Source organism: Balaenoptera borealis, assembly GCF_965194805.1.
Source record: "Balaenoptera borealis genome assembly, chromosome: 1".
NCBI classification, from domain to species: domain Eukaryota; kingdom Metazoa; phylum Chordata; class Mammalia; order Artiodactyla; family Balaenopteridae; genus Balaenoptera; species Balaenoptera borealis.
In genome coordinates this window covers 56,292,924-56,305,101 of record NC_138860.1, presented here as the reverse complement: position 1 = coordinate 56,305,101, position 12,178 = coordinate 56,292,924, and the positions used below count along the sequence as shown (strand labels likewise).

At 36.7% G+C, this 12,178-nt stretch overlaps 1 protein-coding gene across 9 annotated transcripts in view; it reads left to right on the top strand.

Annotated features, from left to right (window-relative positions):
- RABGAP1L (RAB GTPase activating protein 1 like) overlaps positions 1-12,178 on the top strand; it is a 789,965-nt gene that overhangs the window by 437,655 nt on the left and 340,132 nt on the right. The gene's annotated exons all lie outside the window — the stretch shown is intronic.

Genomic DNA, 12,178 nt, shown 5'->3' with positions numbered 1-12,178 from the left:
AGAAAGTCCCTGCACAGTGTCTGCCACATAGCAAGCAATCTCTCAGTGAATGTCAGCATTTATTATTGTTATGGTGGTAGAGGTGGTGAAAAAAGTAAGCATTTCTTTTTTTCCTTCTTATTTATTTATTTATGTTGACATACAGGTTGTTTTTTTGAAAGTGAAATATTATATTTATTGCATTTTTTTAACATCTTTACTGGAGTGTAATTGCTTTACAATGTTGTGTTAGTTTCTGCTGTATAACAAAGTGAATCAGCTATATGTATACATATATCCCCATATCCCCCTCCCTCTTGCGTCTCCCTTCCACCCTCCCTATCCCACCCTTCTAAGTGGTCACAAAACACCGAGCTCATCTCCCTGTGATATGCAGCTGCTTCCCACTAGCTATCTGTTTTACATTTGGTAGTGTATATATGTCCATGCCACTCTCTCACTTTGTCCCAGCTCACCCTTCCCCCCCACCCCCGTGTCCTCAAGTCCATTCTCTACATCTGCGTCTTTATTCCTGTCCTGCCCCTAGGTTCGTCAGAACCTTTTTTTTTTTTTTTTTTAGATTCCATATGTATGTGTTAGCATACAGCATTTGTTTTTCTCTTTCTGACTTACTTTACTCTATATGATAGATTCTAGGTCCATCCACTTCACTACAAATAACTCAATTTCGTTTCCTCTTATGGCTGAGTAATATTCTATTGTATATATGTGCCACATCTTCTTTATCCATTCATCTGTTGATGGACACTTAGGTTGCTTCCATGTCCTGGCTGTTATAAATAGTGCTGCAATGAACATTGTGGTACATGTTGACATATAGTTAACTTACAATGTTGTGTTAGTTTCAAGTGTACAGCAAAGTGATTCAGTTATACATATACATATATATATATTCTTTTTCAGATTCTTTCCCATTATAAGTCATTACAAGATATTTAGTATAGTTCCCTGTGCTATACAGTAGGTCCTTGTTGTTTACCTTTTTTATATATAGTAGTGTGCATATGTTAATCCCAAACTCCTAATTTTTCTCTCCTCCCACCACCCGCTATCCCCTTTGGTAACCATAAGTTTGTTTTCTATGTGAGTCTACTTCTGTTTTGTAAATAAGTTCATTTGTATCATTTTTTTAGATTCCACGTATAAGTGATATCATATGATGTTTGTCTTTCTCTGACTTACTTCACTTAATATGATAATCGCTAGGTTCATCCATGTTGCTGCAAATGGCATTATTTCATTTTTTTGTGGCTAATATTCCATTGTATATATACCACATCTTCTGGAGCAAGCACTTCTTATACTGTAGAGATTGACTTACTTTAAAAGAACAAAAATTGTAAGTAAACCTAAGTTTTTTTAGAGATGGAGAATTTCTCTGCAGAGTTTAGATATACAGTCATAGTATTAGTATTTAAACTGACCTCAGATCCATCAATTATTACATACTACATTATATTTGAAAAGGATCATATTTATATTGTCTTTCAGCAAGAGTAAATTTACTTTCACATTGAGAAAGACAATTTACCTAGTCAAAGGTGATCTTAAAATGTAGCTTAGGTTCTGTGAAGGTCTCTGTGACATCCTGTCACCAGCTATCATTTGATTAGATGTTCTGATTTCTCACATTTTTGTTCTAGTTCTTTTCATGAGCCTTAATTGTACAAATATGTCCTAAAACACCAACTTCTTAGGAGGCTTAATGCCTGTTAAATTCGTCAGTGCTTCTTGGCGGCTTGACATGAGCGCTGCTCTCTGTGTAAGGGAGCTTATAGTTTAGAAGTAAATTTATGGATCATTTCCCTGGTTATTCTCACACGTGTTCGCTTTAGAACCTGTATGAATAATCTCTCAGGGTGAAGGTAATTAACAGAAAGCATAACCTACAGATTGAAGCCAAACAATCTAAGATTTGTAAACTCTTTGCTATGTAATATTAATTAAGTTGTTTGCCTTCTTAATTTGTTTGTAAAATTACAGTTCTGTTGTCCAAGTGCTTTCTACTCCTTACTTTAAAAGTCCTGTCTACCAGGATTCTTAGGACCATGAATAGAAATAATGAAGAAACTCTGAACTTGTTTATTTATGGATGTATCATGTTATATGCTTAGTATTAGAGATAATTATAGTACTAATCACCCTGATTTTCTCATGCCAGTTTACAAATGGAACTATTCTCTAAGTTTTTCAGGAGAGTAAAACCTCTACTCTTCATCTGTTTCTGATATACATTTTTATCATCTCCACATAAATTTGCAGGGGCATCTGTATGCCATTCATCTTCCAATATTCCATTACTTGGCTGGAGTCCCCTCAGTTTTGCTTAACTAATTCATCTTGGTTGGAAAGCTTAACTACTACTGAAGCTTCAGGTTCTGTCTCCTTGTCACTTTTCTCATTTTTAAGTTTAACATTCAGTAACTACTTGCTGTTACTTTAGCTGCATATGCTCAAATAACGCTAAAAGTATACCTGAATCTCCAGTTGGTATTTTACAAGTTTAGTTAGAAAGTATCAAACAGGTTTAAAAAATAATTTAAAGCTGCAACAGTCTCCTAGATTGAAAAAAGAAAATCTCACAACTATAAAAATGTCTTACTACTGTGCTTGTACCATGGAGATTTAAAAATTTAGTGACTGATTCCTCAAATAATATAGGCAGATGTTATATAGTATGTGTTAAGTCATACTGTCAATGTACCTGAACCCCTGTCCTTGAGTCCCCTGTGAATAGTGAAGTGAAGCAATGAAAACTAGATTATTGCCCTCGAATCCATCTGTTAGGTTATCACCAACTCTACAATGGTGGTAAAGCCAAAAGCTACTCTGTTGGCAATTTTTGCTAACATCTCTTAGCATACTGTACCTCACTCTTCTTAAACATATAACTTTATATATATGTGTGTGTGTATGTATACACATGCACACACACTAGTAGTTCTCAAAAGCAGATGGAAGAGGCAGCCTTATTTCTACAGTGTGGTGCATTATTTTGACGCTATTTTCTTTATAATGAAAATTATAGAAAGTAAAGCTCAAAGTTTTCTTGGCTTGTGGAGGTTGTTGGAGTGGTTTCTGGAGATACTTGGTAGAGTAAGAATGCTTTGAAAAGGGAGACTGGATTTTAAATATTGTGATGCAATCCTGTATAGGTATTCAAACCTAGAATGGTGGTGAAGGGAAAAGCAAGTTTGTACAAACTTGGTCACCTTTCTAAGTTAAAGTTTAGAATTATGCAGAGATGAAGTGAAAGCTTTAGACTTTCAGTAATAGCTCTTGAGATCTCAAGAAATGGAAAAAACTGTAGAAGCAAAACTATTGAAAAGCCAGCCCAACTTGTTCCTGAATCCCTAAAACCAAGAATAATTCCAGAAGCTTAGGTTTTTTCCTATAAATAGTGTAGGAGAATTAGCTTTGCCATTAAATAGGAATTGAGCACTATACCAGTTTGGAACCCTTGAATCTAAAACTAGCCAGGGACCAAGCTCTCTTTTAGTTTATAATCCCTTTCTCTATCCTTCCCTGACCTTTGTTTAAAGAAGTACTCTTGGGCTTCCCTGGTGGTGCAGTGGTTGAGAATCTGCCTGCTAATGCAGGGTACACGGGTTCGAGCCCTGGTCTGGGAAGATCCCACATGCCGTGGAGCAGCTGGGCCCATGAGCCACAATTACTGAGCCTGCGCGTCTGGAGCCTGTGCTCCGCAACAAGAGAGGCCGCGACAGTGAGAGGCCCGCGCACCGCGATGAAGAGTGGCCCCCACTTGCCGCAACTAGAGAAAGCCCTCGCACAGAAACGAAGACCCAACACAACCATAAATAAATAAATAAAATTAAAAAAAAATAAAAAAATAAAAAATAAAGAAGTACTCTTGTAATAATTGAGGGATCTCATTTTAAATATTTTTCCTGTGTTACTGTTATATTTAAACTAATCTCCCTCCTTTAGTCATTACTTTCTGGACCACTCCCCCTTCCCCCCTGACATTAATCTAATCATGTCTTTGTCCTATTTAAAAAATGGCCATGGTACTTACTGCCTGAAGTCCAAAGTCTCTATCAAGAAACACACATTCTCTCACAATTAGGGTAGCCAAGCATCCTATATTTAATGATTCTGTTGTATGTCCTATATTGACTTTATTAGGATGCACTAAATATCATGTATTCAGCATTTCTAATACAGTATCAAAATTCAGCAGTTAGAGCTTTTTTCCCCACCGCAGTAGTTGGCACTTAAATCATTGAAATGACAATACTAGCTGAAAATCATACCTCCAGAGATATAGATCTGTGTACTCCTTTATGATCTCTCCTGTACGTTATTCTGAAGGGAACTGAGAATTAAAAGTATTTAATTTTTATGTTCAAGAAAGGAAAAGACTGTTCTTTGCTCGAAGTCCCAAGTCATGAATAAGTAACCATCATTAATTAGACATAACTCTGGATCAGTGCACAAGCTGTGAAAATCAGCCAGTCAATGACAGCCTCACTCCAGTGGCCATGGCTCTGCAAATCAGCCAGTCAATAACAGCCTCACTCCTAACTACACGTCTGAAAGTTAACAAATCAATGATAGCTCCAGGCTTCTGAAAGTCAGCCAATCAATGACTGCTACTATAATGTTCAGTATACCTGCTCAGCATTTATTAATTAATATTCAGTGGACAAAAGAACAAAGTATGTTAGATGTGACCACTCTAGAAATTATGTTAAAATGTAAATGGACCCAGGACTCCCTTCTCAGCAACTGATAGAACTACTAGCCAGGAAATCAGCAGGGATATAAAAGATCTGAACAATACAATCAACCAGTAGAATGTATCTGGCATATATAGAACATACTACCAACAATAGCAGAATACAAGTGGAACATTCACCAAGTTAGATCATATTCTTGTTGAGGTTTGGTAAGATAAACCTCAACAAATTTAAAACAATTGAAGTCATACAGAGTATGTTCTCTGACAATAGATTCAAAGTAGAAATCAATAACAAGTATAACAGGAAGAAAAACAATCTATAGGTCAAAGAGTAAGTCTCAAAGGAAATTTTTAAAAATACATAGAATTGAGTTTAAATGCAAATAAAACATATCAAAACATATCAGAGGTAGCTAAACCATGCTGATATGGAAATCTGTAGGACTAAATGGTTGCATTAGAAATGAGGAAAGTTTTCAAATCAATAATCTGAGTTCCTAACACAAGAAATTAGAAAAAATAGAGAAAAATAAACCCAAAGCAAGTAAAGGAAGGAAATAATAAAGATAAGAACAGAAACCAGGAAATTCAAAATAGAAAACAGTAGAGGAGAGTGACATCAACAAATGGCAGATGAGGGGGTTCCAGTGCTCAGCCCCTCCACAGAAACAGCAAAAACAATGAATAAACAACTGCATATCGATAAAAATACAATGGATTACAGTAGAGGAGCTGCAGAAACCCTGCAGAACATAGAAACTGAGAATCCTGCATAGAAAGCATTTTGCCTATGTCACCTCATCCCCTTGGTGTGACCTCCCACAAGGAAACGGAGAATAGGTGGACCCTAGCAATCTTCATCACTCCTGTCGATGCTGGCAGCTTTCACCATTGAAGACCCATGCAGTCAGCATTGATCTTGAGCTCAGCTGACAGAGCTGCCCAGAGTCCCACGTTGCTGTGCTCCCCTGTGCCTCAAGTGAATGAGCCATTGCTATGCCCACCTACTCCCAGGAGAAGTACCAGTTAGCCCCACTTGACTCTGGCTCCACAGCCGTTCATTGCATGCCCACTTAGATAGCAGCTCTACCACTGCAGCAAGTGCATCTTTTTCCCATTCCCAGGCACTGTGGTCATTCTGTTCCCCCAACCCCTGGACCTCAGCTCCATACATGCCCACACCTTGGATACTGGTGCCACCACCACAGTGAGTGTGCCTTTGTAGTCATCTCAGGAACTGCAGTTGTTCTACATGTATCTGAGCTCCAGATCCAAGCTTCATGGCTGCTCCATGTGCACCTGTGCCTCAGTCATTTGTGTCACCACTGGCACAAGTGCCCCAGATCCTACTTCTGTCATATACACACTGCATGCCACGCTCAGTGCCAAGAAAGATCCCTTTGGCCAGTACTTCCCCTGTAGGAAAAAAAAGAGAACAAGAGGATCCCAGAAGTCTTTACCATCAAAGCCCCAAAAGCCCTTACTGCCACTGAGGGCACCCAGAGTGTTGGCTGCTGAGAGCTACTACAGTCTTTGCCAATGCCAACCTCAGCTGACAGAGCTCCATGGAGACTACACTGCTCCACTCTCCCAGAACTTAGACCCACTGCTGCACCCTCACACAGAGCCAGACTTATCATACCCCACCCAGCCAGTGCTCACATATCCATTTGTAGGTGAAAGTTTTTCCCCTCTAAAGCCAATCTGTAAATTTTGGAAGAGGTGACTGGTCCCTCAGATGTGCAGACATCAATGCAAGGCTACAGAAAACATGAAAAATCCAAGAAAAATGATACCACCAATGGAACACAATAATTTTTTAGTAACTGACCTCGAAGAAATAGAGATCTACAAATTGCCGGGCAGAGAATTCAAAATAATTGTTTTAAGGAAGCTCAGTGAGCTACAAGAGACAAAGATGGACAGCTCAATGAAATCAGGAAAACAATACATGGCCAAAATGAGAGATTCAACAAAGAGACAGAAATAATAAAAAGGAACCAAATAGAGATTCTGGAGCTGAAGAATGCAGTGAATGGAATTTTAAAATGCAACAGAGAACTTCGGCAGTAGACTGAATTAAACAGAAGAAAGAATTTGCAAACTTGTAATTTTAAAACCTAGTCATTTGAAATTATCCAGGCAGAGGAGAAAAAAGAAAAAAAGGATGAAAAAGAGTTTTAAAAAAGCCTGTGGGATGTATGGGATACTTAAAACAGAACTAATATATGCATTATGGGAGTCCCAGAAGGAGAAGAGGGTAGACAAGCAACAGTAATAATGCCTGAAACAATGCAGAAATAATGCCTGAAAGAATAATGTCTGAAAATTTCCCAAATCTTGAGACTCAAAGGTCCCCAAATAGTATCAATACAAAGACTCCACTGAGACACATTACAATCAAATTGTGAATAGTTAAGGGCAGAGGGAGAATTTTGAAAGCAACAAGAGGAAAGCAACCCATCACATAGAAGGGCATCCCCATAAGATTATCGATGGATTTCTTTTTTCTTTTTCCAAAGTACAAATGTTTAATAATAATTTTAAAAATATATCTTCAATTCTACTGTGAGCAGAGTAGTTTAACAAGAAGAGGAGGAGATAAAATAGAACACCTCTGGAGAGTGTGAAGTGCCATCCAATGACTTTCAAAGATAAAATAGAACATCTCTGGAGAGTGTGAAGTGCCATCCAATGACTTTCAAAGGTGTTGAAGATAGAGGCACTACTGTTTATTATATATAATAGCACTTCACATATTAGGATATTCTAGTCTTAGCAGAAATGCTGCAGGCCAGTAGAGAGTGAGGTGATATTTTCAAAATACTGAAAGAAAAAAACTGCCAACGAAGAATACTGTACCTGGCAAAATTATTCTTTAAAAATGACGGAGAGATGAAGTCTTTCCTAGACAAACAAAAACTGAGGGAGTTCATCATCACTAGACCTGCCCTATAAGAAATGCCTAATACTTTATTAAAACTCTCAGTGAAATAGGTATAGAAAGATCTCACCTCAACACAATAAAGTCCATATATGAAAATCCCACATCTAATATCATGATAAGTGTGGGGAAACTGAAAGCTTTCCCTCTAAGATCTGATACAAGACAAGGATGCCCACTTTTGCCACTCCTTTTCAACATAGTACTGGAAGTCCTGGCCAGAGCAATTAGACAAGAAAAGGAAATAAAAGGCATCTAAGTCAGAATGCAAGAAGTAAAATGATCTCTATTTTCAGGTGACATTATCATATATGGAGAAAACCCTATGACTCAACCACAATAAAAAAATTGTTAGAACTGATAACGAATTTGGTAAAGTTGCAGGATATAAAATAAACATACAAAAATCGATTGTTTCTATAGACAAACAACAAACTATCTGAAAAGAAATTAAGTAATCACTCCCATTCATAACAGTAACAAAAAGAATAAAATATTTAGGAATAAATATATCCAAAGAGGTGAAAGACTTATACACTTAAAATTATAAGATATTGATGAAATTAAAGCAGACACAGATACATGGGAAGACATCCCATGTTCATGGATTGGTAGAATTAATGTTGTAAAGTATCCATATTGTTCAAAGCAATCTACGGATTCAGTGCAATTCCCATTATAATCCCAATGGCATTCTTTGTAGCAGTAGAAAAAAAAACCTCAAAATTCGTATTCAACCACAAAATACCCTGAATAGCCAAAGCAGTCTTGAGAAATAATAACAAAGCTGGAGGAATCACATTTCCTTATTTCAAAATATATTTCAAATGCATGGTAATCAAGACAGTATGGTACTGGCATAAAAACTGATGGATAAGCCAATGGAACAGAATAGAGAATTCCAGCTATAAATCCACACATCTGTGGTCAACCAGTCTTTTGACAGTGGTGCCAAGAACACAGAATTGGAAAAGGATCATCTCATCAATAAATGGTGTTGGGAAAACTGGATATACACATGTAGAAGAATGAAATTGGATTCTTATGTCACACCATATATAAAAATCAACTCATAATTAGTTAAAGACCTAAATGTAAGACCTGAAATCATAAAACTCCTAGAAGAAAGCATAGTGGGGCAAACACCTTGAAATTGGTCTGGCCAATAATTTTTTGGATATGATACCGAAAACACAGTCAACAAAAGCAAAATAGACAAATTAGATTGCATCAAACTATAAAGCTTCTGCACAGCAAAGAAAACAGTCAACAAAATGAAAAAGCATCCAATGGAATGGGAGAAAATATTTGCAAACCATAAGGGATTAATGTCCAAAATATATAAAGAACTCATAACTCAACAGCAAAATAAAGCAAATAACCTGATTACAAATGAGCAAAGGACTTCAACAGACTTTTTTTTCTCAAAGAAGACTTACAAATGGCTAGGAGGTACATGAAAAGATGCTCAGCTGCACAAAATGCAGATCAAAATCACAGTGAGATATCTCACACCTGTTAGAATGACTACTATCTGAAAGACAAAAAATAAGTGATGATGAGGATGTGGGAAAAAAGGAAGCCCTGTACACTGTTAGTAGTAATGTGAATTGGTACAGCTATTACGGAAAAAGTATGGAGGTTCCTCAATAAGGTAAAAATATAACTACCATATGATCCAGCAATCTCTCTTTTAGGTATATACCCAAAGGAAATGAAATCATCATTTGGAGAGTTAGCTGTACTCCCAAGGTCATTTCATTATTATTCACAATAGCCAAGACGCAGAAACAGCCTAAGTCTTCACCAATAGGCAAATGGATGAAGAAAAATTTTTTTTATATATATATATCAGTATATATATATGAAGGAAATCCGGTCATTTGTGACATCATAGATGAACCCAGAGGGCATTATGATAATTGAAATAAGCCAGATGCAAAAAGATAAACATGGCATGATCTCATTTAGATTTGAAATCTAAAATAGTGGAAATCATAGAAGCAGAGAGTAGAATGGTGGTCACCAGGGTCTGGGAAAAGGGGGAAATGGGATAATGTTGGTTAAGATATATAAAGTTTCAGTTATGCGAGATGAATAAGTTCTGGAGATCTAATGTACTGCAATGTGACTATAGTTAACAATACTTTATTGTATACTTGAAATTTGCTAAGAGGGTAGATCTTAAGTGTTCTTACCACAGAAAAGGAAAAATTTGCTAACTATCTGAAAAGATGGATATGTTAATTTGCTTGAATGTGGTGATTATCTCACAGTGTATGTGTACATTAAATCATCAAATTGTACACCTTAGATATATACCAATCTTAATTGTCAAATATACCTAAATAGTAAAAAAAAAAAAGAAAAGAAAAGAAAAAGAAAATTAATGAAACAAAAAACCGATTGCTTAAAAAAATCAATAATATTGATAAACCTCTGGCAAGACTGGAAAAAAATAAAAGAAGATAAAACACAAATCACCAGTATCAGGAGTGAAATAGGAGATATAAGTACTAATCCTGCAGACATTAAAAAGACAACAAGGGGGACTTCCCTGGTGGCACAGTGGTTAAGAATCTGCCTGCCAATGCAGGGGATATGGGTTCGAGCCCTGGTCTAGGAAGATCCCACATGCCGCAGAGCAACTAAGCCCATGCGCCACAACTACTGAGCCTGCGCTCTAGAGCCCACGAGCCACAGCTACTGAGCCCGCGTAACACAATTACTGAAGTAGTAGTTGTCCCTAGTAGAGGTAGGAGCCTGTGTGCCTAGATCCCGTGCTCCGCAACAACAGAAGCCACCACAATGAGAAGCCTGAGCAATGCAACGAAGACCCAACGCAGACAAAAATAAATAAATAAATAAATTTATATATTAAAAAAAAACAGCAAGAGAATACTATAAACAACTTTATACCCTTAAATGGATAATTTAGAAGAAAGAAATCAATTCCTTGAAAACCACACACTACCAGAACTCAACCAAGACGAGATAGATAATCTGAATATCCCTTTAACCATTAAAGAAATTAAACTTGTAATTTAAAAAAGTTCTGAAAAAGAAATCTCCAGTTCCCGATGTTTCACTGGAGAATTCTACCAAAACATTTAAAGAAAAGTTAACACCAATTTTACACAGTCTCTTCTAGAAAAGTGGAAGGAACTCCTCCTGACTCAATTTTTGAAGCTAGTATTACTCTGATACCAAAAATAGACAAAATTAGTATGGGGAAAAAAAAAAAAAAACCACTATAGACCATTATTTCTCACTTACTTAGATACAGAAATCCTCATCAGGAATCGTAGAACCACAGGTAATTACAATTAGTATTCCTCCTCATAGAGAGTAATAATAAAGTTTATCACTTAAGTGAAAATATCAGTTCAGTGCTCCTTTAGTTACTCCTACCATAGCCTCAGAATTGAATTGATTTATAGCCAAATTCAGCAGGTTTTTGTAGTTTCATTTTGTTCTCTTCATTTATATCTCCAGTGTTTTTCAAATATAAGATAATTGCTTTTACAAATCAGACCAAATCCTTGGTATTATTTTTGAAAATTGAGCCTCTCTCATTTGTCTTTTCTGAAAATGGTTTTGCACATTTTCTTTAATTTTCTATTTTTTTTAGAATATTAAATCTGCTCAATCTAAAGTTCTCCTTTTTTTTTAATTTTTTTTTTTATTTTTTTTTTTTATTTTTTTTTGGTTGTGTTGGGTCTTCATTTCTGTGCGAGGGCTTTCTCTAGTTGTGGCAAGCGGGGGCCACTCTTCATCGCGGTGCGCAGGCCTCTCACTATCGTGGCCTCTCTTGTTGCGGAGCACAGGCTCCAGACGCGCAGGCTCAGTAGTTGTGGCTCACGGGCCTAGTTGCTCCGCGGCATGTGGGATCCTCCCAGACCAGGGCTCGAACCCGTGTCCCCTGCATTAGCAGGCAGATTCTCAACCACTGTACCACCAGGGAAGCCTTAAAGTTCTCCTTTTTAAAGGAGGTATCTAAAATGTGTCTGGCACTGTGTCATGACTAGGTTAAACCTTCCTCTTTCTCACCTGGTAAAACTGAAATCAGTTTGAGTTATAGTAATCTACTAAATTCCCATGGCATTTGCAAGTGAGCTCCTTGAAATTTCGTGATGGTAGATTTTCAAAAAGCAGTAAATTTACTTGGAAGTCAAATATGGCATGGCAGGTACCATAGGATGAAGTGTTTGGTTTGATTTAGACACTGTAATTCCCTTCTTTAAAAAGACATCTTGTACTGGTTTGAAATAATTTCTTTCAGTTTTAGGCGTAGTACATTCCTAGAAGTTTAAAATTAACATTTTCCCTCTAAATTAAAGTGATGATTCTCTGAAAAAATGTTTTCAGGGGGTAGGGGGTGTCACATATCTTACCACAGATATTATCAGTTTTAAAGCAAGAAAATAAAATCCTCTTTAAATTTATTTGGTAATATAACTCTTTTTGCTTTTTGGTGCTTAATAACTCTTGAGGTAATAATAAATAGCAATAGTTGCCTAGCCTTGTTCACA